This window comes from Aythya marila, assembly GCF_965140915.1.
Source record: "Aythya marila genome assembly, chromosome: 1".
NCBI lineage: Eukaryota > Metazoa > Chordata > Aves > Anseriformes > Anatidae > Aythya > Aythya marila.
The window spans coordinates 30,441,436-30,468,175 of NC_139042.1; the positions used below are offsets into that span (position 1 = coordinate 30,441,436).

General features: G+C 42.9%; 1 protein-coding gene across 3 annotated transcripts in view; it reads left to right on the forward strand.

Annotated features, from left to right (window-relative positions):
• The window catches only part of TSC22D1 (TSC22 domain family member 1), a 78,005-nt gene that overhangs the window by 34,248 nt on the left and 17,017 nt on the right, over positions 1-26,740 (forward strand). For 2 of the 3 annotated variants that reach the window (XR_014317437.1, XR_014317438.1), the window contains exon 3: positions 918-2,948. The exons of the other annotated variant lie outside the window; for it this stretch is intronic. The gene's annotated coding sequence lies outside the window, so the exon portion shown is untranslated. Of the gene's footprint in view, positions 1-917; positions 2,949-26,740 lie in introns of those variants that run through there. 3 annotated transcript variants of the gene reach the window in all.

Genomic DNA, 26,740 nt, shown 5'->3' on the forward strand with positions numbered 1-26,740 from the left:
TCTATGCTTTTTTTTTTTTTTTGTTGATGTTGTCTTCCACTTCTCTAGGCTGAGAGAGAGGAAGTGTGAGCGGCTTAACGAAAAACGTGGGGGAGAGAGAGAGGAGAAAAAATATCCTGGGTACTCGGGAAGAATGTTTTTATACCTCTGCATAAGCTTCCTGTTCACAGGGTCGTATTTGCACTGGAGCTCTTTGAGGCTCTCATGGCACTCTGCGTCTGACCCTTTTCTATACAGGAAGCTAAGTCGAGTAGAAATTGGTGGCTAGGGCCTAGGTAAAGCCAGTGATTGATTGTACAAGGCCCGTAGCCACATCATTTTCATCTCCTCCCTGTCTCTTTCACCAGTGTTAGTTAGCTTTGGCTGTGCAGTAAAGGCAGAGGCCAGCAGGTGGGTTCCCAGCAGTGACAGCCTTCCCCAGGTCTGAACCTCAATGTGTAAATGTGTTCTGCCTTCAGAGGAGTCCGGCTGCTGGGTTTGTCCCGTTTCTTTGCCCATGCGAAGGGAATTGACTGCAATGCTCTGAGAAAGGAAGGGGATATGCTGCTGATCAGTCAGCAATTCCTAAGGCCCAGATAGGGGCAATCAGTTCAGGTAAATTCTGCCTTCCTCGCTTCACGCTGTGCAGAGCAACAGCCTCTTCCTCGCAGACGTCAGCAGCCCCAAGTCAGACCTTTTCTTTTTCTCCAGCATTTTTCTCTCAGGCATTGCTGACACAGGAAATTGATTCCCAATTTCCTTTAGATTTTTTTTTAGCGAAAGGCGTCACCTGAGAAGTGGCAGTGTAATTCTAAGGAGATTTTACCAGTTCCTCTTTGATGCTGAGTGAAGTCGTTTGGAACTATGTTACGTGCATTATTACTTTGGTGCATCTTGTGACTCTTCTCTCCCTCTTCATTCCCTCCAAATCGCTTCAGGACACCTTCTAACCTTTATACCGCGTCACAAGCCTTCAGCAGAAGATCTTGAGAACCATTTATGTTGCTGGAAGATGACTGGGTTTGGATCTTGGCCTTCCTTAAGCAGGATCTCCTGGCAAAAATGGGATTGGGAAAGAAATGACTCCTTTTTCCATCACACAGAGCCACCCTAGATATGGAAGCGTAGGCAGAGAATTACTTCTAACGCGGGATTCCTTAGGAAACTTGGTTGGCCTTCCATGGTCCTGTTGTTACGATGTCATAAAGCTGTTTGTTTTTTATAAAAACCTAAACCTGGCACCTTGCTATCTGATGAAGATGAAATCAATAAATCCAAGTGTAAGAGTTTACAGGTCCGATAATGTCATTATTGGACATAGGAGATGCCACGTGAGTCTGGGAAACAGGGTTCTGCTGTGGTTTGGACTGACATTTGTAAAGCCTTTTCGACTTCTAGCCTATTCAAATGATTATAAAGCATATAATGAAGATTCTCATGGAAATGACGTTTAATTAGGCTTTCCACCTCTTCAATTTTACTTAAAAAAAAAAAAAAAAAAAAAGCCAAAAATGTCAACGGCATTGTGAAAAGTACTGCATCTTTTGAGGTTTCCTGTGGTTTTCTGTAGATAAAAGGTACATTGGGAGTGCTGAGAGCTGTGGAAGTAGAAAAACATAATTTTTTTTTTCTTTAAAAATTATTGAAGATTGAAAAGTTATTTGTTAGAAAGCAGAAAGCTTTAATTGTCTTCCCCTAAGGGGATTCTGCAGCCGAACTTAAATTAAATGTCTTGCAAGATCCCAAATAAAAACCTTATGTTTGGCAGGAGCGACAAACACACGCATGCCCGTGTACTTCTGTTCCTTTTCACTATAGGAAATGGCTTTTGAACAATAAGCCTGACTTTGAACGCTCAGATTAGGGGAGGGGGAAGCTTTGCTCTGAAGCTGAGAGCGAGGAGGGGTGGCAGGAGGGTGAAGCGGCCCCTCTGGCAGTAGGTGAAGAGCACTTTGATTTTCCTGGTTTCTGCTTCTGGCCCTCGGAGGAAAGTAGATGCTCGTGCTTGAATCCAGCTAATTTCTGGAGTCACTCACCGTGAAAGCATTGTTTTTAACTAATGCCTAGAATTTCATTAAATTCACCAGCATATTTAAATGGTCGAACTGTCTTAACGTAGCCCCGGGGCTACTGCTTCATGGCAGTTGTGACTTCTTATTATGCTGGAATGCATTGCAGTCTTGGTGCTTTCTAAAAATAATTGTTCAGATGGTGCTGTTTAAGTGCATACTTATGCAGTGAGCCATTTGCATTGGCCTTCTTGAAATTTGGCTCTGGTGGATGGCTTTACGACTCTTTTTGCCACGAATATCAGGCTCCTTTGCCTTGCTTCTTCTGGGGTTATCAAGTAAAATGCTAAATTTATAACGTGGTATTTTGAGAAAACTGATGCGTGTGTTAAACTATGCGACCACAGTAACACTTTGAAATTTAAAGAAATCAGTTTAATGTATCAAATTCGATGGCTTTCATTAAAAAAAAGTGGAAATGTGTGCATATGTTTATGGTGACTCTGAGTAGCTGTTACAGGTACAGACCTCTGGATGTGAATTGTGTGCTTAACAGGAGTAATCTGGAAGCTAGAAGCTGAAGATCTGTGAGTCTTAGAAATAAATACTAACATCTGTGGCTTAAGAGCTGTGCCAGCGGCGCTGTTAGTTGAAAAATACCTGTTTTTTTCTAACTTCTGGTCTGTTTAAGGTCTGATAACGTTGTGTGCCTTCCCTAAGAGAGGTACGCTTATCTCAGCCACAGTTCTTGGTCATTGTGTTCTGTAGAAGAAGGTAAATTTAAGACCATGAAATGCTTCTGAACACTAAATGCTTACGGTGAAATATCAGGGGCACTGAGAGCTTTCTAATGTTATTGTCTCACTTGCTGCCCAAAGTGAAGGGAAACCCAAAATGATTTCACTTGTCCCCCTCCTCTCCATAGTAACAATTTAAAAAAAAAAAAAAAAGACACAAAAAGACTTGCTTTTATAAAGTCAGTGTTTTGATACTTGTGTATCAGCATTGTTAGCCTGCTATTATGGTGCTCTCTGGGTTTTGCAGCTGGAATCCTGGATTCTTGATACGTCTTCAGAGCAATAGCTCCTGCCTTTGTGTTATTAAATAATAAAGATGTCTAAAACCATTTTCTTCTTGTTTATATTGTACTTAACGTAACTGTATGAGTATTGAGTGACTCTCTTCTGATTGTCTCCAGAATGTCAGGAAACACGGAAAAGCACGGGATGATTTTAAGGATTTTAGGTTTTGAATCCCAAATACTAATAATTGTGCAGGACAAGCTTGTTCCTGTTTTTCCTTTCTGCTCCCTTTAAGATTCCTTGAGCATTAGAGCTACGTAACTCGCTGTCTGTAATTCTTTACATCTCCTTTACCAGATGCCAGCCCCTCCTAACTGTTTCATATCCAGTCAATAAAATCCTGGCTGCTGACGTCTTTTCTCCTGTCCAAGAAAAGCTAGCTTGTTTAACCTGAAAGATGTGCTTTCTTCACGCCTTCTCTCCACCCTTTGTGGCTTGTGTTGCAACCTTCTCTGCTATGGGATGTTTTGAAGGTGATGGAGTCTCTTATAAAGTTTGAGAAATTCCAGGGAAAACCTTGCTGAATACTTCTGCCAGAACTAAACCTTTTTTTTTTTTTTGAAATGCTTTGTCAGTTCAGAGTATTTTTTAAAGGAAGCACCAGAAGTGTGGTCCTTCTATAAACAGTGAGATTCTGGGGTGTTTTTCCCTTGCTTTCATGGTGAAAGAGGGTGGATTACAAGACTAGCAGCAGTTTGCAATGAACTTTTGAAAGTCAAAGACTGGTTCCATCAGCAGTAGCGTACTGTAAGTCGGGAGAGGTTTCCCATTTTGTTTCTCCATCCCTGTCTGCAGGACGCTGGGATTTGATTGAGTAGAAATGACAAAATTATTTTTTCAGCCTCTTTACTCTTTGAGGAAAGCAGGTAGATACCGTGGATTGTCAAACATGTTACTGATTGCTGAAAGAATGCATGTGGTTTGGGGATTAATAAAAAAAAAAAAAGTTTTTTTTTTTAATTGGAGAAAGGTGTTCTCTGAACAGCAGTGCTAACAAACAGTTGAACCATTCCAGTTTTGTTTCTTGCATGGACTTCATGAAGAATTGGCAGCTGCACAGCTCCTCAGCCAGGCCCATAAATGATTCAGGTTGTTACCAGCAAAGCGAGGTGAGTTGACGGGTTGTTTCAGGGATTACTGGGTTTGGCTGCTGAAGAAGCTGGATCGTATGAATGGCATGGAAGGCATTACAAAACAACTATTTTAAAAAAAAGAAAAAAAAAAAAGGTTTTGAAGACCATATGAAGTTGGTTTCTTTCACCACTGGCAGTGGTACTTGATCACTTCCAACGCTTTTGAGTGAAATATGAAATTAATGCTCTGTCAAACTGACCTCTATTGTTTCATTTCTATCAGTTTGCAGTCTAGCAGTTTGCAAACATTTAGCTTCTTATTACTAGGAAAATATTTAAAATGCAAGGTAAAATAATCTGTAATGGACTTGTTGCACGGGGCTGCAGAAAGAATGGGAAGGCTCTTTGGATGCGTAATTTTTCAGAAATTACTGACAAATAAGGGATCACGTATTTTTCTGAAGCTTAATCCCCTATGGACAGGGGAAGGCTTAAGGCACACAGTCAGGAAATCTCAGCTCCTTGAGGTAGGAATTGAATTCTGTCCTCAGTCCTTGTGCTGTCACAGCTGTCTACCCTGGCATTGACCGGGGAGGGAGGGCATTGTGAAAGGTTAGGAAGTTCAGCTGAGTGTGAAGTAAAGTGAAGTGGCATTTGGGTGTGAAATACAAATCTCTAAGAAACTGGAAGTTACCCCAAATGCACAAGCCGTGAGTTGAATACGTCCACTGACGTGATTCATGGGGGTTTTTACACACCTGCTGCTGCTCTTGTGGGTAGAACTGCACAGAACAGTGAGACTTGAAACACCTTTTAAAATATCTTCTTGATCTGTGGTAGTACTTTGTGTTAGATGAGAAAGCAGGAAAATTAATTTGCAAGATCTTTTTTGAACGTGTAGAAGAGATGAAACCAGGCTGAAGGGCATGAGAACAAATGGAGAGATAACTTCAGCGCAAGCTGCTGTGTAAGGACAGGATGCTTTTGGGTCATTTTAGAGAAATTTTGGCTAAGCTGGGTAGCGGAACAGCACAGGAATTGAAATAAGCAGTCAACTAATGTAGGAGCTCTCCCTTGTCAGGCAGAAAATCACTTGCAGCACTTGTTGCTTACAGCAGGGCAGGGAGAGGAAAAAAAAAAAAGAAGCTTGACACTAGCAAAGTCTGGGTTCCTGTAAGGCCGTTGCTTGTGTGGTTTGGTTTTGTGGTGTCTGAAGTGTGAGCTCTGATTTGCAGCTTCATTAGCCCTTTGTCACTGATTGCTTGTGACCCAGTGGTGTCTAAAACTATAGACCCAGTGCTGCATTTTTTAAGGAGAAAGTAGGCATAAGGTAGAAGGGCTTCTGGACTTATCTATTTATTTTTAGGCAACTTTTTAGAACTTGTGTACCTTCAGAAGCTGTAGCCCTCTGTTGGATCGGGTTGAGGTTAGAAATAGGTTAAAAAAAAAAAAAAAAAGATAGGGATATCGAAATGAAGACTGCCGTAGAACAAACTTGTACTAGTTCGTGAGTATTTTGGGGAACTGCTTTTTTGAAGCATACCGAGGAGTGTTCCACAAGCTGTGTTCTGTCCTGACATTTCTATTCATTTTGTGTTTATATTAATGATACCTTTTAAGTATGTTCTGTGTTAATGCTAAATTTAATGTAAGTATTTTTAGCTATCTTCTTCTATACTTGCACTTGGCAGACCTTTTCCATCTATCCCCCTTATTAAGCGTACTCTAAACAAGTGTTGAGTTACTTCCTTTAACTAGTTGAGAATTGTTTTCTTTTTTTTTTTTTTTATTAAATGAATTCTGCAAATAGGAATGCTGAACAGTAACACTACACTTGTCCAGAGAATAAATGCTCAAAAAAAAAAAAATCAAGAAAACAAACTGCCTCCCCCTGTTGTGTTTTTGGAGAAGACTGCTTGGAGGGCTCATATCCCCTTGTGCTTCCAGCGTGGTGCTTGTGCAGCTGCAGGGCCTTTTGTTTGCCTGTCCAGGTAACCTCAACACCCAGATTCCTGCCTCTAGTTGGACTCAAGCTACTCTTTCAGATCAACTTTCTCTCCTTAAGAGACTTTTTTTCATTATAAACCCTGTGGCAAAATAATAATGATAGAAGGGCTGTGCTCCTGCCCATTCCTGATGACTTTGCTTTAAGTTAAACTTTTTTTTTAGAGCTTGAACACCATATGTAGATCAGTGAGATAAATCTAGGATCTCCACTTGCTTGTACACTCGAGCAGTGAATGGTTTGTGTTGCCACATCTCGTTCCCCTGAGCTGCCATCTGTTTTTCCCCTCGTGGAGTGCCTGCTGTTTCAAAACCAGCCAACGTGGCGTACTTTAAGGCAGAGAGGAGGATTTCTTTATACATGCTGAAGTAGATGCAAGATGCTGTGACTTGACAAGCTGTTTGTGTTTGTTCAATTTGCACGTTTCCTTGCACAGAGCCCAAAATTTCAAACTGAAGATGTTGAGAGCCACACGTGTGCCAGGCCTTGGTTCAGTGAGTAGTCCCCCAGTTTGACTGACGTGTCATCTTCTGGCCCAAAGGAACTTCCTTCAGTCCTAGCTAAAAGGAATTAAAATAAAACTGCCTGAAGCCCCTATTTCTTTTGCAATTCCTCCTTCCTAATGAGGAGGTTTTTCTTTACCTACTGAACTCCCCATGCTTCTCGGTGAATCTTCAGCTATTGGGTAACTCCAGAAAATTCGTCATTTTTGGTATAATCAATGACGTATAAAATACAATAGTTACGATACTTTTAAAAAAAAAACAAAAAACAAAAAACACCAAAATTCCTCAGTGTGTCTCAAAATTCAGGAATTTACTTTTTCCCCTAGAATTAGTGACTGTATTGTGGATGCTGTTCCTATCTCTCCCCTTCAAATTTACGGTTATACTAAGTTTATATGAAGTACTCTAGGATGTCATTTTTCCCTTTTTTACTTGATGCCAAAAAGGAGGGTTCCTTGCTTATTAAATTAATCCTATGGGTGATATTTCATTACAAATATTTAAGCACGTGGTTTATAAGGCAAGGGTTTTTTATCTGTCCCCCAGCTAACGCTGCCTTTCCTTGTGCCTGAAGTTGAAAATTGTTCCCTCACGGTTCTGGCTTGGGTCAGACGGGATGGCAGGTTTGTATACAGAGGTTTCATTAAGACAAAAATCCCATTAAGGTGGCGTTAGAGAGGTATAACATAAAGTAAAATAAGACATAACATTTCTTTTAATGTGTCTAAGAGTAATTATCTTCAAAGATTGGGGATTTTACGTTTTTCCCCATAGCTGAGCTTTTGAAAAAGGGCTAGTTAGGATTAGTGAATGTTGTAGAGCTCTGTTAGTGAAGACCTTCTGCTGATAAGCCCTGTCCCCTTATTACCTAGTTTGACTGTTTATTATGCTCATTTTATTTTTTTTTTGCCTGTTAGTAGTACTTTGGTACTCCTTAAAGAGGAATTTTTAGCTAAACGTTTCCAAGTTAAGACATTTTTCTCTACTGTGCTGTTTGTGACGCCTATAGTGATGAGTTTACTTTTTCCAAATTAAAATTTCCAAACAGGTAAAGGAACTAAACACACATTTCTAGTGTTTTATGTAAAATTTTATGCTCTTATCTATAGAATAAGACAAAACAGTCTGTCTTAGATCCGTGAATATTACGCAGGGCTGTGTGTGGAAATGTACGCTGATGTCTATATAACAGGTTACAAAGGGATCTGTTGTCGAGTAGCACTACTGTGTGTTTTGTTTTCACACTGAAGAAGAGTTTTGGAGATGATAGTGTGTGGTGTGTGAGACACATTGAAGGGTGGAAGAAAAGCGGTGAAGTCTTCAACTTAGGATGTCTCAAAGAGTTGATGTCTTAAAGGGCTGCTTCATAGCACTAGATGCTCCTACTGGCCTTTAAAATGAAAGCTAGAGCATATTGGAGCATCAGGTATGTTTTGTGTCCAAGCTACACATGTAGTGCTGGTGCAGGATATCCCTTTTGTAAGCAGCATTGAGGATTCAACTTAAATTTCTTCCTTCGGACTTGAAACTCCATCAAAACCAGCACCTAATCATTAAATAGATGAGGCCTTTAGAATATTTTTTTTTTTCCAGCATTTCACACTGTAACTGTGCTCCACGTCCCTAGCCCTTAAAGACTTTGCACTGACGTTGACCCTGATGGTCTGTTCCTGCAGCAGTGGTACCCCTTTGTCATTAGGCACGGCTGTAGGAAGCTTTTTTTTGGCCATCTGTCACTCCTGCGTGTTGCTTTTTTGACTTGACCCGAATGCTCTTGCCCTGTCGAGGTTTAAATACCGAGCGCAGACTGCTTAACAAGGCATTAAGTCACTTAATTCTTTCATTTTTAAATCAAGCCTTAACGTGGTTTTGGTGGCCACTGGTTTGCGTTTAAGTGAAAGAGGTGGCTCATGTCAGCAGTGTGGATTTTTAACCCCTTTGTGGGGGCTGCTGTCTTGCAGTTGAGCATCCATCTCAAATGGTGATGCTTAAATACACGTAGAAGTGCTGAATCTGCGTGCTCATGGTAACTGCTGCAGTGATGAAAAGCAGATCCCTCACCAACTTCGGAGATTAAATGCTGCTGTTAATGAATATCGAGAAGTGGGTGAGCTTGGTTTAGAACACGTCTTTGTACATTTCTTTTTATACATGAGGTTTTCTGTGGTTGCAGAGCAACACAAAACTTCCCTTAGTGGCCTAGTACCTGAGGGGTAGCTCGGGAAAACTTGGAATAAAGTGGGCTAGGACTTGAGGGATGTTGAATTGTGCCTGCTTGCATTGGTAATGAAATGAATTATCTAACCTGCACCTTAATTGTTTTAGCAGTTTCTAAAGTTCAAATATCTTGGCCCCAGCATTTCTCAGTGACAGCCATAGCAGTATATAAGACTGAAGATCCCACTGGAGGAGGGGAAAAAAAGTGAAAATATTGAGGTACTTTTGCTTTAGAAGTGGATTTGAATGCTGAAGTGCCTCTCCTATTTTTTTATTGTATTTACAAGAGCCTCGATTCCAGACATCTATTTTGAGGAGATGCTTTTGAGTCCTGAAGCCATCTATAAAAAGATTTTCATAAAAGGATCTCTCCTTCGTCTCAGAGCTCAAGAGGATTCGTTAACACCGCTTTAATTTCCTGTTGGTGGGGAGGGCGTGAGAGCAGCTACACCTCTCGCATCGCATCTGCCGAGTCTTCTCGCGGGCATCGTGCTCCTTCCCTGGGGATTAACGGGCTCCGTCTGCCGCCACCAACTCGTGGTGCCTTGCCTTTTTTAGGAACCCGTCTCACTTCGTCCTCTCCCAGCTGATGGGCTCGTGGAGGGCGCGTTGGTATTTCTGGTAGGCAGAGCTGGCTTGTGTTGGCTGCCTAAATTACAGGGTACCTGCTGCCTCTGAGCACGTGCTGCTCCGGCATCGCTGGCTCAGAAGAAGGAGGTGCTGCCATCCCAGCTGAAGATTCGGGGCTCTCCTCTCTTCCTCGTTCAGCTTTTGTTTCACACCAAAACCCTTCTTTGTTTCAGCGTGTCAGAAAAGAGAGATGAAGCCAGGACGTGTACAAGGAGAAGCGAGACAGGTTTCCCAGAGAGGCTTTTCCCAAGAACTCTGTAAGGATTGTGCAGGACTCGGTAGGGTAAACACAAGTACGCCGGGCTTATCTTCCCCTCCCTCGCTGTGTATCTTCTGTGTGAAAGGTTATTATTCACGTTCCTGGAGGCCAGGGGAAGATAGGGAAGCTTATTGCTTGCAGATGGTGCTTAGCATGCAGAAATACATGCTTTCTGCCTCTGCGGAGACATTACTGGGGAAACATCTTACACGGCTTGGCTGTAACTTTTTAATTGCACGAACGCAGCCGAGGCTGGAGCTTTTTGCTCTCCCCCAGTCCTTTTTCTAGAGTTTATTTGACATGAGGCAGACCGAAGAAAACTTCTTAGCAAATCAGTCGTTGCAATAAAGGAACCGCAATTTACTGAGGTCATCTTTTTCGTCGCCTTTTAAAACGAGACTGAAAGCGTAAGTGAGACTAGGAAATGGTCTTTGAGCCTTAAAGGCTTCTGTTTTTGTGTTATACGTGCACTTTGGACTAAGCACCGTACTTCTGATTTTATGTGGAAGGAGAAGCTGCACACAGAAATAATTAAAAAGTTGACATGGGTGTATGGGATGCTTGGCCACGTTGTGTTAGTCATCTCTGAGCCGTGAAACCATGAGGGTTTGCTAGGGGGTTTTAAGTTCATGTTTCTTTGATCGACAGCACTGAAACTGATGAAGTTCTCCTAACTCTTGCTGTACTGTTTAATTCAGAGAACTTCAGGCTGTGCATAACTGCTCTGTAAATATCCAGGTACCTTCTTGAAGGGCTTCTTTTCGTTGCTGTTGCTGGCATATCCCAGTTCTGCCGTAAGTGGATGTGCCAGCTCTCGACGAGTCGGACCAAATTGAATACTGCTTTGGTAATGGAATTAAACCAGGACAAATTTGACATGATTGCTTTCTAATACCGAAATTAGCCCTGAGCCTCATCAGCGTGTGAGTAATTCTCAACTGACACTGATGGCATCTGCGTTGCTTCCCTTCCTACTGTTATTATTGAAAAATCTGCTTTTTTTTTTTTTTTAAATGATGATTCCCAAACCTGTGGCTGCCAATCTCAGTGAGCATGCTTAGTGTGTTCAAAAGGGTCTTGTCTGCTTTGTATCATTTCCTCCTGCATTCCCCCACTCTCCCTGGAAAAGTTCAGAGTAAGTAAAAGCATTTTTTGTAATATTTGACGTCTTCACCTGTGGAAATACAGACTTGATTTGTAGCGCGTTGTTAGCAGGCTCCAGCCCTGTATGGCTCCAGGTGCTGTCATAATAATACAAAATGTGTGTATTTCATAAAACTCTTGCAAGTAGGGGATTAATTCTCCTGGGAGCTTCTTAAAACTCAACATGAAACATTTTAGTGGACACTTGAAGGCTGGAGGAGTTAGGGAGTTGTCCTTTCTTCTCAGCCTTACTCTGCCTAGCTGTGATTCTTGCTGTTAACCATATATTTTAGGATTTTAAAACTTTTTTTTCCCCTTTTTTAAGAAGTAGTAATACTGTTTGGCTGCCCACTTCCACTTGCTGGGTATGGCATCTTGCTCGCCACCTTCCTCCCCCTACCTCAGCTGTTACAGTGCTGACTTTACCAGTGAACTAGAGCTTCCTCTCCCATGTTCAACCCAAAAGAGATGTTCTCGGCCCTAAAACTGCCCCAGAAACGATGCTAACAGGTCAGTGTTCACACAAAAGCGGCTTAAATCTGCTGCATATCCTCTTGCACAGCCTCTGTTTTATATCCTCTTGTGCGGGAGTCTTTGCGCCTGTTGAGCTCCAGGCTGCCAACAGCGGGGCCGCAGCTTCCCCAAAACCCCGGCAGGTGACGAATCCTTCGTGATGGGGGGAAGATCCAACCGAAAAAGCAGGCAGCTTGCATCGGGAACGCCCGGTAGGAGCGCGGCATATGGCTGTGTGGGAGGCCCTAGACTTTGTGAAGCTCCGCGCTTCGAAAACCTGCCTAACTAATATTTGGGTTAATCTCCCGCTGGCGGAGCATTCAATTCCAGACGCTGGGTAATCAGAATTTCTGCAGTCTCACCCACTGCTCCAGATCCCTATCATTCATCCGTCTATTTTAAAGGCCTCTTTTCAGGGAGTAGGGCTAAAATTACCCACTGCTCCGACCTGACAACAACGGGAGCATGTGAGCTCCTCCTGGTGCTGCTCAGCCGGCGTGTGGCTGCCCGCGCCATTCATGCTTCTGCCCAGAAAAATGGGGCATTGCAAACGCTACACTGACTCTTAGTGTCTCTTTGACCTTCCCCTCACTGTGACCGACAGGGTTTCAATCTATCATCGCGGTGACAAGAGCGCAGCTTGTTTGCCACGGCTGATCTTCAGGGCTAAAATTCGACCGTGAAGACTTTGCTCCCTGTGTAAGCACTGCGAGAGCTCGGCTTGCTTGCCCCTGCAGATGTTGAGGGTGCTGCCTCGTTCGGCTTGTCTGGCCAAGCTCCTGCCTCCCAGAATGTGAATTTTGGTAGAATTTCTTGCAGATCAGTGAAACTTGGGGAAGGAGCGTTAGAGTAATTCAGTAATAGCAGCTGAATCGCCAGGTGTTAAGTACATCGTGGTGACTGAATCATTTGGAAACAATGAAGTTATAATCTATGTAAAAAAAGTAAAAATCTCTGCTTTTCAGAACAAAACATGGAAATGAAGAGGGATCAGGAAGAGCCATCACTCCAGGCATTGGTAGGGCAGGACAGAAGTAGGGTTACTGGAGAAAGTAGTAAGTGGGAGGTGATGGAAGGGAACAGCCTCTCAGCTGCAACACGAGAAGCGCTGCCCTGCTTCCTCTTCGTCTGTTCCTCTTCCATTTTCTAAGTAACTTTTTTCCTTTGTGCATGACCAGATTTGCATCTTTGCAGCTGCTGTAGCAGTGAGGAAAGGGAGAGATGCCTCGCATCCTAAGCATGAAATGGTACTTGGCAAATTCCAGGTAACGTCTTCAGTTTGGTTTCACCCACCTTGCAGAGCTGCTGAATTAAAACTTCAGCTGTCGTCTCCCATACAACCCAAACCTCCCATGTTTTTCCATCTTTTGATGGTCCCAATCATTTTAAACACTAGTGGTGAATGAGTTGTTTTTGTCGTCAGATTTAGCTAATTTCTCAAAAGCTTCAAAACCCAAACATCTGCCTGGCGTTAGCTACACGTGTAATTCTGTTGGGAATTAAAGCAGCTCAAAATCATTTGTTTGCTGATAGACAGCGCTCGGCAAATAGTGCCCGGCAGACGGCCCAGTTGCTTAGCAATAACATTAACAGCCCTGAGTGTTTATAAAGCAAATATAATGGGATATGGTCAACAAGCTGTGTGGTGCTTTTGGTGTTACTTAAGTGTCCTGATAACCGTTGGAAAACGCTTATTGGGGTTACACATGAGCAAGCACCTGACACTTCAGAGCAACAACTCGATCTGATAAATGATGTGCCTGTGTTTTCGAATCTACCGCCGCCACCAGCTCGAGGCAAGCGGCGAGCACGATGATTTTCCAAACGCCTTCAGCTTCAAAATGGTATTTTCGGGGCTTTGATAAATGCTCGGGGAATGGCTTTGGGTGTGCAGGCTGGAAGTGGACCGAAGGTGGGGAAAGGATGGATCGGGGTGATTTTTTTTGGGGGGAAGGAAGAGCTGGGGGATTTAAAGGGAGAAAGTGGGTGGCTGGACTGTATGTTTGGCCATGCAGTGCCCTGATCAGTGCTGTTGGGCCTGTCTTCTCATTAAACTGTTGTTAATTGCTTCCTTGGGTACGGGGCTGCCTCCTGTATGTGCATGGGGCTCTGAGTGCCAGCAGCTGGGGTCAAGCTGCTGGAGTCAGCAGCTCCTAGGAGGAGATGCTCCGTGTCTCTCACCTTTTAAACCTCAGACTGAATGTCCCAGACTCCTTCAGAAGGTACTGACTGATTTTCAACCAGACTGTGCTGGTAAAAAGCGTAGAGAATAAAGAACGTGGTAGCATTTTAAATATTGCACAACTAGAACAATCCGCAAGGATTTGCAGATAGTGTGGCTTTTAGAAAGTCAGAGGTGACACCATTTGGAAAACAAAGTTATAAATTATATATGTTAAAAACTGGTTTAGAATAACAGTTGAGATGGGCATGCTGTGTTCGGCAGCATTGTTCCCCTGCTAGACCTCTCTGCAGCTTTTCAAACTGTTAATGGGGTCTGTTTGGTACCATGTTGTCACTTGGTGGTTGTTATTAAAGCTTGATATTATTAAACTCGTTTTTTAGACTGTTTAGGCAAAATTCAGGGTCCCAAATTTGGCCTTGAAGCCTTCTCTCTGCACACTTAACCCTGTGGAAAAATACAGAAATCAGCCAGGAGCAGCATGCAGTGCCTGCAGTTTCTGGGCTAGTCTTCTATGCTGATGTAGTGCAGGTTGCAAATCACATCCAACCTGTACTAGGTAGCACCCTAATGGCACAGAAAGCTTGATCTGAACAAAAGCCTCTATTCATAAGGCCTAAGTCCTTAAACTATTTGTAGCAATATTGTATCATCTCACACAAGTTGACAGCTCCTCAAACGTTTTGCTCTGGTGAATTCGCTCAGCCACCTATTTGGCTGGAGGAAATAGCAACGTCAGACAAAAACCAGGAAAAGTGGAAAGGTACCGTGAAAAAATGTTGGATGCTGTTGTGCTGCGTGGAGCCTCGCATGTTTTGCTGCAAGGCTGTTCAAAAATGTCACAGGGACAGTGTAAATAGGTTGCTGTTGTAGGCAGCCATATCCTCCTACCTGGTGCAGGTGCACTTGTCACCTCCAAAAAGTCCTTTTTTATTTTTAAAGCAGAGTCCTCTGGAGAAGCTTAAGATAGACACTAAAGCAACATTTTAGTCTTGACTATTTTGGGCAAACTGTTGTAGAAACGTGGGGAATGGTGTTTGCTTCGTGTGTATGCACTGGTAAAAAAACAAGCAAGTAAAAAGTGAATGGCTCGTGCTATTTGAGGAATGGTATGCAGCCTAGGAGCTGAAGACTGATGTAACACTAGAAAAGAGAGCTAAAGGTCTCCGATATCTTAGTGTGGAATAAAGAAATCAGTAGGACACACAAAGGCTGAGAGGGATCCTGAATTGGGGAAGAACTGCCTCCAGGTAAAATCTGTAGGGTGGCAGCGTGTGTTCGCGTGCCGTGTAGAAATGGAAGGGCCATCTGCTGTGTTTTAGATGGAAAAAAAGAATTGGAAGTTAGAAACTGAAAGTGAGCTGCCTTATCTTTAATAAAAGAAAAAAATACATTTATTTCAGCAGAGGAGTCTCTTGGAAAGAATGTGTTGTGCAAACCGAGTTTCCAAGGAGGCTGTAGACAAAACAGACTTTGGGGCTTGATATGCGAAGTGGCTCGTCTTCTGCTGCAGTTATCGGGGTGCGTGTGTGGTATCGATACACCGAGGGGAAGGTTCACACACACACATCTTGGGAAAACCTCTCTGTGAGTGTTTAGAAAGCGTGGTGTTTGGCCTTGTGAGGCACAGTGTGTTGTAAATAAGATGATCTTGGGCTTCAGCTGTCTTGTGAAGTTCTCCATCTGGCCTTTATATGGGATGGATCTCTGAGAGGTGTGGGAACATCCCAGTTCGGAACTACTGAACTGATTTTTTTGGCTATTTGCTGAGGACCTTCCTGGGTACGTGTCCTTTGAGCCTTTGTTCTACCCGTTCTTCCCATGTGGATACGTGGCACTTAAATTTTATATTGTTTCCTGACTTAGCAGGTGACTTGCTGAGATGAATCCTGCTCATCCGCAGCAACTGAGCGCTGTGGTTCCATTATAGGATTAAATCTTTAATTCAGGAGTCATTAGCCTCATCCTCTTTGACCACTAAGTACCAAAATAAGTATTTTCCATTGTACATTGTGTTAGCTTCTACAAGATCCAACTTGACTTCTAAGGCATGTTGGCATTTAATCATAATAAAAAAAAAAAAGGGTAGATCCCTTACCTGAATATTTAGATAAGGACTTTTTTTTTTGTCTGTGTAGTGTCTGCTTGCTGATTACTCACTTTATAATGCAAAACATTGGCGTATGGGAACAATTGTCTGCGATGATTCTGGATTCCTTTCCCTGATAATATTTTCCCTGTTCCTTGCTAACTAACATACTTGCGTGCCTATTCCTGCCTTCGCTGATCTTATATAAAAAGCTATCAGTTCTTTTCCTATTCTTCCCTGCCAAAAAGTCTTAAGCTAAATTAGTTGATGAAAATGTCTCTATTCTACTGTTGCTGAGTCAGAAGTGTTTATTTAAAGATGATGAATTTAGTAATCATCAGACCGTGCTTAAATCATCAGGAACGCTAATTATAGATAGGCTAGCCTATATTTCTGAAATACTTAATGACTCGAAGCCCAAATCCTTCCATCTTAAGTTAATAAATGAATCAATTTTGGCTGGAAACGGGTGAGAATATTCAGAAAGATTAAAGTAGTAATTATCTAGACGAAAACATGAAACTTCTATCCCACGATAGAGGGTGGGGGGGAAGCTGAATAAGATGCTCTCTTCAGTTCTTTAGCATAAGAAAAGAATGAAACTCGAGTTTTTTTTTCCTGGAAACATAATTTTAAATATCTTGTGTTGATGGTTTCCTTGTTTTGATGTATTTTGAATGTTTTTACAGCTCTGCCTCTCCAACTTTGCTATTTTCTTAATTCTGGTGTTTTCTGTAGGTGTTTTTATTAGCTAATCTATAAGGACTATAGCTAGTGTATTTGAGAGTCGGACCATCTAGTTTACACAAAATACACTTTATTTCCAGTAACTAAACTGCTGTCTGTAGTGGTGGTATCCACAGGTAACTTAGCTCTGAGATGAAGCTCTTTCAGAGGAGAATGACGCCTTCAGTTTCTTCTGGCTGCAGTACATGAGACAGTTTTGGGGGTAAAACCTCTGAAATTTTGATCATTTAACTGTTGTCTCCTGCACACGGTGATGAAATACCCAGATTGTTGGCTGCGTATGCCAGATATCTGGAAGCTCAATTTTCTTGGCGATTGTGCAATGTAATGATGATGTAATGGACTCGTATATTGATGCAAAGCAGGACTGCACTGTCCTGCCGAGTATAGAATCCTCTTTGTTTTCAGAGATCACTTCTGATTTTTCAAAAAAGAAAAAAAAGTTTTTGTTCCTGGGTTTCCTTTTAAAACTAATGGAAACCTGGATACTTCCTCCAAGGAATATATAAAGAAAAAAAAAAGGAAAAATGAAAGGATTTTATTGCATCTGACTAACCTAGGTGCAGACTGTCCAGTTAATTGCGCGTGGTGTGCTCTTAGAAAGTGGTCACCGATGCTAGGGAGGAGTCCTCGTTTAATTAGAGTTGACTGAAAAATGATTCAGTACAGCTTTCTAATATGGGAACATTTGAACTAAATGGACCTTTCGATGTTAAACTATGTGGTGATAAAAATGAATAAAGAGCAGGCAGGTACAATTACTTAAATTATTGCTAGTGTGCCTGTGTTCAGGGTGTTCATGGATGGTTTCAGATCAAATTTTAAGTTGAAATAAGGCTTGCTTGTACTAGTACAGCCCAGATTTAAGTGTACTTTACATTTGAAAGGTAAATGTCAAATAAAACTGCATGTTTTACTGTAAATAAATTGGATTTTTATGGGCAGAGATAATTCTTTAATTGGTTCTATGACTTAATGTTTTTTTTCCAGTAGCTGTAGGATTACAATAGCTTCAGGAGAAATGGTATAGATAGCATTAGAGATTTAAAATAAAAGCTAAAGTTGTAAAAGTTGGTATTTCCCACAAATGCTCTGGGAAATTGTGTGCTTTTAACAAAGATGGATTCAGTGTGCCAGTCACGTTGATGAAAAGCAGGCACCACTGTGGCCGATGTTATGCGCACTGCTACTTTTCTTTCCCTACGAAGCCATCCCCTCCAAACATGGTTTTAATTCAGTTTACACACAAAGGTAAGGCTGCTTTGTGGTGATTCTAGCCCCAAAGAGCTTTGGGAAAAGAACTTGAGAGGGATCCCTGCCCTGAAAAAGAAGGGGTTAATCAGAGGTTTTCAAATCCTTCCCAAGCCTCAAGTGTCAAATATACCTGGTATCAGAAAAATTGTGTATGTGCCTTCTGTTTTAATGGCTGGGGGGGATTTTGGTCATGATGGGGGAAAAACCCATCTCCCAGCACCTGTTATCTCAGTCTCTTCAGTGAGTTCCTGTTGTGTCAAGTGACTATTTTTTTTTTTCCTCTGTGACCTGAATCTCTCAAAACTTTGTTACAACAGGGGATTGTCACCTCATTAAACTTTTGTGTGGCTTTGGAGCCGGGACAGTTCGTGTTTGAGAACAAATGAGTCTGAGCATCACAAGAATGTTTTGTGCCTGTGTCGAGTCCCAGTTCATAACTGCCAAGTTTAGGCAACTGCTTATCTTTGGGCTATTCTTAACCTCTGCAAACATGTATTGCAAACATTTCTAGCATGTCTTTAACCTTGCTGTTAGAGTTCAGTCTGGAGTACAATTTCTGGCATTAAAAAAAAAAATCCTTCCATCATAACTTTTCTGACCATCAGGTTAGTGAAACTGTGGAAACATCAAGAAACTGTGCAAACATCAATCTTCTCTAACTCACAGAAACTATGGAAAAAGACTTCAGTTAAGCACGTGGTTACTGTTGTCTGTAAGTGCAGGCAAGAGTATTTGGCATTCAAACAGTAACTGGATCTTAATGTACTTCAGAAATACTCAGTTGCTGTTGCTTAACATAGGCAATTGGAGAATAATGATAAATGGGGTGATACAAGGCTATAAATCAGCTGGGGATTTGTCTTATACTCTTAATGTAGCATCTACCCTGCCTCCTTCTGTGCTTTGTCTTTATAGGTATTAGTAATCATTGATCCACATATCTCTTAATTTTCAGTGTTTGTTCTCCTTTTCTGCTTTATTTTCCTTTCAGGTTCCAGAAGTGACTGTAGAAAGCAGTACCTTCTGGGTTAAATACGTAGGAAATGTTCTGAGTACCTCCATTAAATACCTGTCTTTTCACTCGAACAAACTGTTAATGGTGGCTGAATTCAGGCAGCCTTAATCTGAACATTTGGACTGAAGCAGTGGTTCATCTAGTTGCAGAATATGAACAAAGTGGTCCCAAATTATGTAGTTGTTGGACTGTGCAAGTCTTGTGATGGTAAAATGGCTGCTTTTACGACCGGATGAAATTCATGCGGATTTATGGGCAGGCTTTGAACGTAAAGTTAAGACCAAAGCAATCTTATCTGTGCCTGCCTTGTTTTTCTTAATCTTACCTACGGTTACCTGCTAATCAGACTTCTTTTTTTTTTTTTTTTTTTTTTTTTTTTAATGGATTCTATTTAGTCTTAAGTCTACAGCAGTCTTCAGAGCATTAACGTTTTGGTTCAGTTTCTTGGGGTTGCTTTTTTTTGATAAGATCTCTTGCCAGTTTGAACATAGCCTTCTTTTAATGCTGCCTGTACCCCAGAAACTGTTGGTGCCAGTTGTTCCTACGAATCTAATTGGACCTTATTATCACCATATCACCATTGTGTTATATTGTCTTCAGTTTTTGGGGTTTCTGGGTGGTTTGGAGCTGGAATGTGATTGGATTTACATATGCAAGGCACCTGACCAGGGAGTCACCTGGGACCGTACATCACAGCCAAGTACCTTCTGTGTGATGGATGTGTTTGGTGCTCCTTTCACTGTCATCTTTCACTTCGATTTTTGTCTGCAGTACAGGTTCAATTTGTACCCGTCTGAAAAGGTTTCATGGGCTGAGCTGCTTGTTCTCTTCAGCTGTTGCCTTATGTGCCCTCACCCGTGGAAGAACGAGAGAATGTGGCTTTCCTCCTTAAAAAAACAACCAGGAAGGGAGAAGAGTTGTTTGCGCTTTCGTTTTTTGGGCTAGCCTGAGCTTCAGCTGGTATAAGGAACTGTGTGCCACATACTGAAGGCTACTGCTGTTGGAGAGCTGCGGTTGTGGCTTGGCTTCCAACCAGGGGTGTAGAAGCCAAATAGGTGATGTAATTTTTAAAATATAACTTAATATAAGGTATGTTGTGAGGAGTTGTCTGCTGTACTCCTGGAACTGTTTTTCATGGGCCATACAGCCTCCTGCTTCTCATATCCTGGAGTTAGAGTATTTCGGGAACCAGTTGCAAATTCATCTAAAGTTTTATTTTCCTTTCTGCTATTTCAGAAAATCACTTACTCTGCTTTAGCTCCTGGAAGGTGATCACAGGAGTGCGGCTTTTGCTGATCTCAATTGCAAGGTCTTTGTGAAGTCTGCACCATTCTTCTGTTGAGTGCTCTTGAGCCTTGTGGTGGTCTTGCTGGGGCAGTAGTGCTCCTGAATTTTGAGTTTTGTCTCTTCTTGCTGAATTGATTCAGAAGGCCATGAGCAACCTGATGTCATTTTGAAGTTAACCCTCATTTGAGCAGGAGGTTGGTCTAGATAGAGAACCTTCCCAAGCTTATTTTTTGTTATGCTTTGGTTGGTAGTACCAGACTACTGTGTGCTACATTGTACTTGGCTTAGTGGTTTCTGAGGCCTACATTTCAGCTAATTTCCTTGATTGTTTTTTTAAATTGGTCTGCCACGTAATTACTTGCTCCTATGCCTTGAAGGTATAAACTTCAGTTCTCTGACGTGTCAAGCCTCCAGCAAAAGGCATTTATTTGGTCAATTAAGAATATTTGTACTTCAGTATTCCTGTTTCCTGTGGCCCATGTGTTCCTGTGTATCCCAGTTGAGGTCTTTTTTCAGAGTGTTCTTGTAATTTCATCCGAAGTAGATGGTAACAGAGAACTCGGCTGCTTGAGTAATTAGGGAAGCTAAGGCAATTCATTGAAATAATTGAATAAAGAAGTGATTTAATAATTAAAGTTAGAAATAGTCTTGACCAGAAAACTCGTGGAGTCTACGTGCAGTATTGGAGCTACAATAGTAGACAAAACTGTAGCTTGGTACAATAACAAAAGATTTGACACTCTTGTATCGCATTCTGACAGTTAATTACTAAATTTGGAAGTGTAGATTTTATAAAACGCTTGTTTTCCATTGAGTTCATAATCTTGTGGGCAGTGCTTTCTGCAGAACACCATGTTCTGTGCATGTAGAGGCGAGACAGCTTAGAAGGGGGTGCAGGAGCCCCAGCAGGTCATGGTTTGATCTTCTTGTGTATTGTTACCTCTGTGATGTCCTCAGTCACTTGGATTTTGTGAATTGGATTCCTGAGCGTATGGATCTCCAGAAGGGAGCGCAGTGATTGAGCTCGAGGTGATCCCAGATCATCTTTAATGATGCTGCCTTGTCTTACGAGCTGTCACGCTGCTGGGCTGAGCAAACCAACAATAGCTGCCGTTACTGCTTGACCTGGCAATGTGTGTGTTCTGCCTCTTTGGAGGGAAGGCCAGCTTCCCAACAAAGCAGTGCTGACATCACTTTTGCACAAGTGATGCTTTTGGCAGTTGAAGAGCAAGTCTTTGCCATGTTGGCTGATGCTCTATTAAAACAAACAAACGGGGGAGAAAAAAAAAAAAAAAAAAAAGAGGTGGGTAGACCAATACCCGCAAGCATTTTGGTGTTTGTAAAGGGAGAACACTGAATAGATACCAGCATGGTGAAAATGATTGCGTGTTGCAGTGCTTCTTTAAAAGAAATACTGTTGTTTTTTGTAAGGAAATCCTTTTTTAAGAAAGAAAATCTGTCTGTAAAAGTGCGTTCTGATATTTTAGCAGTAAATGCTCTCGGAAATTAAGACTCCCTAAAATCTGGCTGTTCTGACATACCAGCCCTGTGTGTGGACGTACCTGTGCTTGTATTTTCTCAAGCTGGGTTCAGCTCAGAGTTGCTCCGTCCCTGGGAATAGTGGCAGGAATTCAGGGTCCCGATGCATGACGTCTTGCAGCCTTAATGTTTGCTCAGAGGTAACTGCCAGCGAACAAATTCAGATTTGCTGGGGGGGAAAGTGGGAGCACAGTGACCCTTTGGCATCCTCTGTTAAAACGACGAGTTGTTATTTTTGTGGTATCTTGTGAATCTGGCTCAAAGGTAAGGGTCATTTCTCACTGAAGCTGCAACACCGTGGGCATGTGCTTTGTTGTGGGTAAGCTGATGACCTCCTAGCAGTGGAAAGTAATACATTTGGAGGAGGTTAGTTAATGTAAGGGTTACGTTAGTCTAGAAAGGACATGAGTTTTAAATGTTGTTGCTTCAGTGTTTTGAAAGGGGAGAACGAGGTGTCTCGTACTCAGTTATGCCTCCATAAAATGAAATGCTCTTTTTTCCTTTCATCAGCACCAGTATCTTGCTTTCTTGCATGTCACGGATCAGAGGACTGAGGGAAGAAAGCGTTTCGTTACCTTTGCTCAACTCACCCAAAAAAAACTTCGTGAGCTCCCAGCCCGTTTCTTACCACTCTCCTTGTGCCTCTGTGCAAGTCAGCCCCTAGGGCTCGAAGCTGCTGTGCCTTCCTGCCCTTAAAGCTAGAGGGACGTTTGCGGGGGCTCCTCCTTAAACATTTACTCCGAAAGCCACCACATTTCTGCTCCCTGAGCTCTTTCACAGCCCTGAAAGCGTAGGAAAGCGTACCTGAGCCCTGCAGCCACCCACACCCCATTTCTCAGCGCCTTCCTGAGAGGGGCTGAGTGTGAGGGGGGCACCGCTATGGGCACCTAAACACTCCTCAGGTTTTCTCCTGCCACTTTTCCACTGGGATATTCTGTGTGTGTGTGTATTTTCCCTCAGCTACCAAGCCAGCTTCAGCGGGCTGTATGAGGCGGCACCGAGGGGCTGGCAGCAATGCCAGGGGCTGGGCGCGACGAGCTCTGAGGTGACCAGAAACACCTCAGGGGCTCGCCCCTCGCCTCGCCCATCCCCTTACTTTCCGCTAAGGCGTATTTATAAATATATAAAATATATATCTCAATATGTATTTGTGTGCCTCCCAGCTGGCGGGGGCTGGCCGCGGAGGGGCGCCAGGCACCAGGCGAGGCCGGTCCCCGAGCGCTCCCTGGCGGCCCCGGCTCCCCCGGCCGCGGCCGCCAGATGGCGGGGTTGGGCCGCGGAGCTGAGGCGGAAAATAAACCCAAACCCAAAGCGGCTTTATCCACCTCCTGAGCCAGCGATTCCGGCTTTACGCTTAAATGATGTGTTTTAATAGAAACAGGGAAGCATTCTAATAGCTTTTAACCTTGAAGTCACTCAGAGCTAGGCCCCCAGTGAGAAGTCACCGCTGGGAGGAGGGGATGTCCCTCTCCTAGCCCAGGAGGGAAGCAGAAGAGGTAGGAAAGGCAGAAAAAGCTTCAACAACATCAGGACTGGCTTATTTTTAGCCAAGGCTGTGCTATCAGTAATGTAGCATATTTCAGCAGAATTCTCTTAGGTATGCTGCTCTTAATTAGGCAGTCCTAATTATTGTTGCAGTTGAATAATGCTCCCAGGTTATGTGATGCCTGGGGGAAAAAATAGGTGAATTGTGTTATCTCTACTTACACCTTTTTGTCTTGTTCGAGTTCCCAGCTGGAAACAAGAAGCCTTTGCTGCCCTAGCATGACTGTAGACATTAATTGCACCCTGGAAGGAGACCTTCAGGGGCAGGCTTGGTGTGGCCAGCACTGAGCTGTGCTTCAGCAAGGCTGGGGACTTTCTGGTTGCATAAGCCCTGTGCACTGCTGATTCCCAGTTTTGTGCACTGCATGCTGTGGGGAAGCATAAAAATATGCGTGTTACCTCCTCGGTTTGCCTCAAACACTACGCATGTGGTCAAAGGGTAGCTTATTTTCAAAGCTCGAGTTATTTTGTGTCTGCTGGTATCAGTGACAATTTTGTCTTGCTACGCGATCAAGCTGATGCAGAGGTAAAGAACAAAAATAAAGTTGGTTTTTATATATTTAGAGGAGCGCATAGCAAAAATTAGATATTTTTTTCACGCTTTTTGTATGGCGATACATAATTTTGTAGGCAGCTGAGCTATTATATAATATGGGCCTTGAAGGAAGAAAGCAGCAACCTGAGCGGTAAATGCAGGGAGGCTCAAGTCAGCACGAGCAGTCACACTTAAAATAAATAAATAAATAAATGAGGATGTGTTTGGTGGAATAGCATTTAATTCTAGTAAAAGCTCTCCTGAACACATGAGCAGCAACTTGAGACTGAAAGCTCTCTGATTTCCTCGTAATTCAGGTTGTCAGGGAAATAATTGAGACAAGTGATGGAACAGAATGAAGTCTGCAAGGTTCCAGATTCTTCAAGTAGCTTTTGCTCTGCAATGTAGCAAAGGTCCAGATCTTTAAAAATCAAAATCTTTCCATTCCACTAATTCCTGTTGCCTTTAAAAAATAAAATAAAAAAAAAAAATGTGAGCACTTTTTGGAACTGCTGAGACAGCTGCTGAGCTGAGCGTAAAAGATCAGAACCTAAATTGGTTTTAGGGTTAGTCTGCAATTTAGGATAACAAGTAATGAGTTTTCTTTTTACCTGTTACCTGTGGCTTTTTTAAAGGTACCAGACAGATCAAAAAAATATTTTTTCCTATGTTCTTTGTTGATGTCAGTAGCTCAGATGAACTTGGTATCCCTTGCTTTCACCCTCAGCTCTTTGTGTTTTGTGTCCCTTATGCTTGTAAGGTGATTGCTGAATGTGTCTTCTGGGGTGGGAAAAAGACCTAGAAAGTTCAGTATGTTGCAGTCCTCTAAATGAAGGGGAAAGGGTGGAAAAGGCTGTGGGAAAGAACTGGATGGGCTGGAAACCAGGAGAACAAAGCACAGGAGCAGAAAAGCTGCGACTCCTTCCCAGAAAGGGCACCATCTGTAGGTACCTTCTGGAGAGCCATTTGTTGCTGTGCCTAATGGTTTTTGCCTACCAGAGTTCTCACTCAGTCCATTGAACTGATTATTTTTTTGGTGGTGTTTTTGTCTGTTAAGATCTTCCCTTTCAGAGTTTGGATTACGCTGGACACTGAAAAAACTGCTTTATAGGAAGGAAAGATTCCTAAAAGCTAACTTTGGTGCAGGGAGATTAATTTCATTGGGCTGCTTCTCTCCAGTGGAGAGAGAGGTAGGGACAAAGTGCCTTAGGCTGGGTTCTGCCCTCTAGGCACCGAACCTTGCCTATGCTAAAGGAAGCTTTGGGAAATACCTCCACACACAGTACACAGACTTATATCAGTAACATTGCAAGCAGACTTTTTTTGTCCCCTTTTAACAACGGGCTTCTGTGGAAGGGTTCCTCTCAATGGACTGAACAGTAACACAGCTGACAGATCTGACAACTGTACTTTTTTTTGAGTAAAATCGTTGGGTAATGTCAGTGCCAATACCTCTTTGTTCCTAGGCGCAGATGATTCAGTCACTTGTCAAATAACCTTGAAGTATTCAACAGGCTTCATGTTAATTGTGCTTGCTGTTACGTTTCTCTTTAATATTAGAGCTTTGACTATAACTTTTTTTTTCTCCCATTTTGGCTGTGTTTTTCTGCCTGTTTGCCTGCTTATCTTCTTTGGAATGTGGTTCTTCAACTGTTCTGATAATCTTCTGACACAGGTAAATACCAGCCTGTTGATACCAATATTTACCGAGCGTACCCTCTGCCTGGCAGCACGCAGTGAATCTTTAATCAGACGTTGCACACAGCTGCAGGCTGGGACAGGGCAATCCCCCTGCAGTGGCGGGTGTCGTTAGAAGAAGATTAGCTGGGAGAATGTCCTGAATATTTCCTTCCTTATCTGCTTTTCTTATTCTTCCTGACCTGTCCCCGAATCCTCCTTACACATAAACAGACAGAAAATCATCCGTGCTTTCTTTCTTGGTGCTTTGTGTTTAGTGTGCTCCGGAGGACTTTACCCTAATAGCATGGTTGGTGTGTGTACGTGTGAGGAAGGGGAAGCTAGCCAAGAACGAATAATGTTAATATATTCCCTCTTTCTCCTCCATCAGCCCCTCATTTCTGCCGTTGCTTTTGTACTGTCCACGTGCTATACAGCAGGTAACCTTCGGCAGATTACTTCTTCCATCAGGTCCGACGCAAAGGAGAAGGCAGGGCCGTGTGGGCAGGATGAAGTAGGAGAACTCGCAGCAATTCATCGGAGCCCGTTGCGAAATACAGTAGTGGAATACATTACTGGGGCGAGAGGAGGAGAATGTAATTTAACTTGTCTCGTTAGCTGTGTTTGTGTCTCAGTGAAACATGGAGTCCAGCTTCTGTCAGCCTGTTGACATGAATGCCTGAGCAGATCGCATCCTTGGACTCGGGTCCGTCCGTATGTACGCACCAACAGGGCTCGCCACAGATGTTTAATGGGATATTGAACTGCTCGCTGAAGGAGAAAGTAATACACTTCGATTTTGTTTCAGGCGTCTTGGAAACAGGAGCTCTCGGCTCTTATAACTTGATAAATTGATATTCAGAAGCCAAAAGCACAGGCTTGCGGAGCGCAGTTAGGACCCATAATCCTTGCCTCTTCGGGTGTTTTTGTTGAGCGTTACGGAGCGTTGGCCATTATTAACTCAGAAAGAAATGTGGATATGTCAGTAAGCGAGCTCCAACCCCACTCCAACGCCTGCTCATTCCCTCCCTCCCCGTGGAAGGAAAACGATGCTGTGTTATTTGGAGCTCACACAGAGCCGTTCTCTTGAAAATCCCCGAGCTTGCTGTGACTGAATGAGTTGTGATGGTGCAAAGGCAGGTGTGGGCAGGCTTTGTACTTCATCTTACTTCATTTACTTCCATTTACTTTACTTCATTGCCTCGCTGTTTAACTCGCCTCCACCGAAGGGCAGCAGCTGGAGCAGTGGAGCCCAGGGCTGCTGCTGCAGTGCTCCTGGCAGCAGGAATAGCGTGGGGAGAGGGTGTGAGCTGTTTTGGGGTGAGCTCCCCTAGCACTGCCACCTTCACCCTGCCCCGTGGGATGAGCTGAGCGATTCAAAGACCCTGGCTAACACAGCTGTTACACTTCTGGTGCCTTAGCTTGAAGTGTTTCTCTAATCCACTGCATTTAGA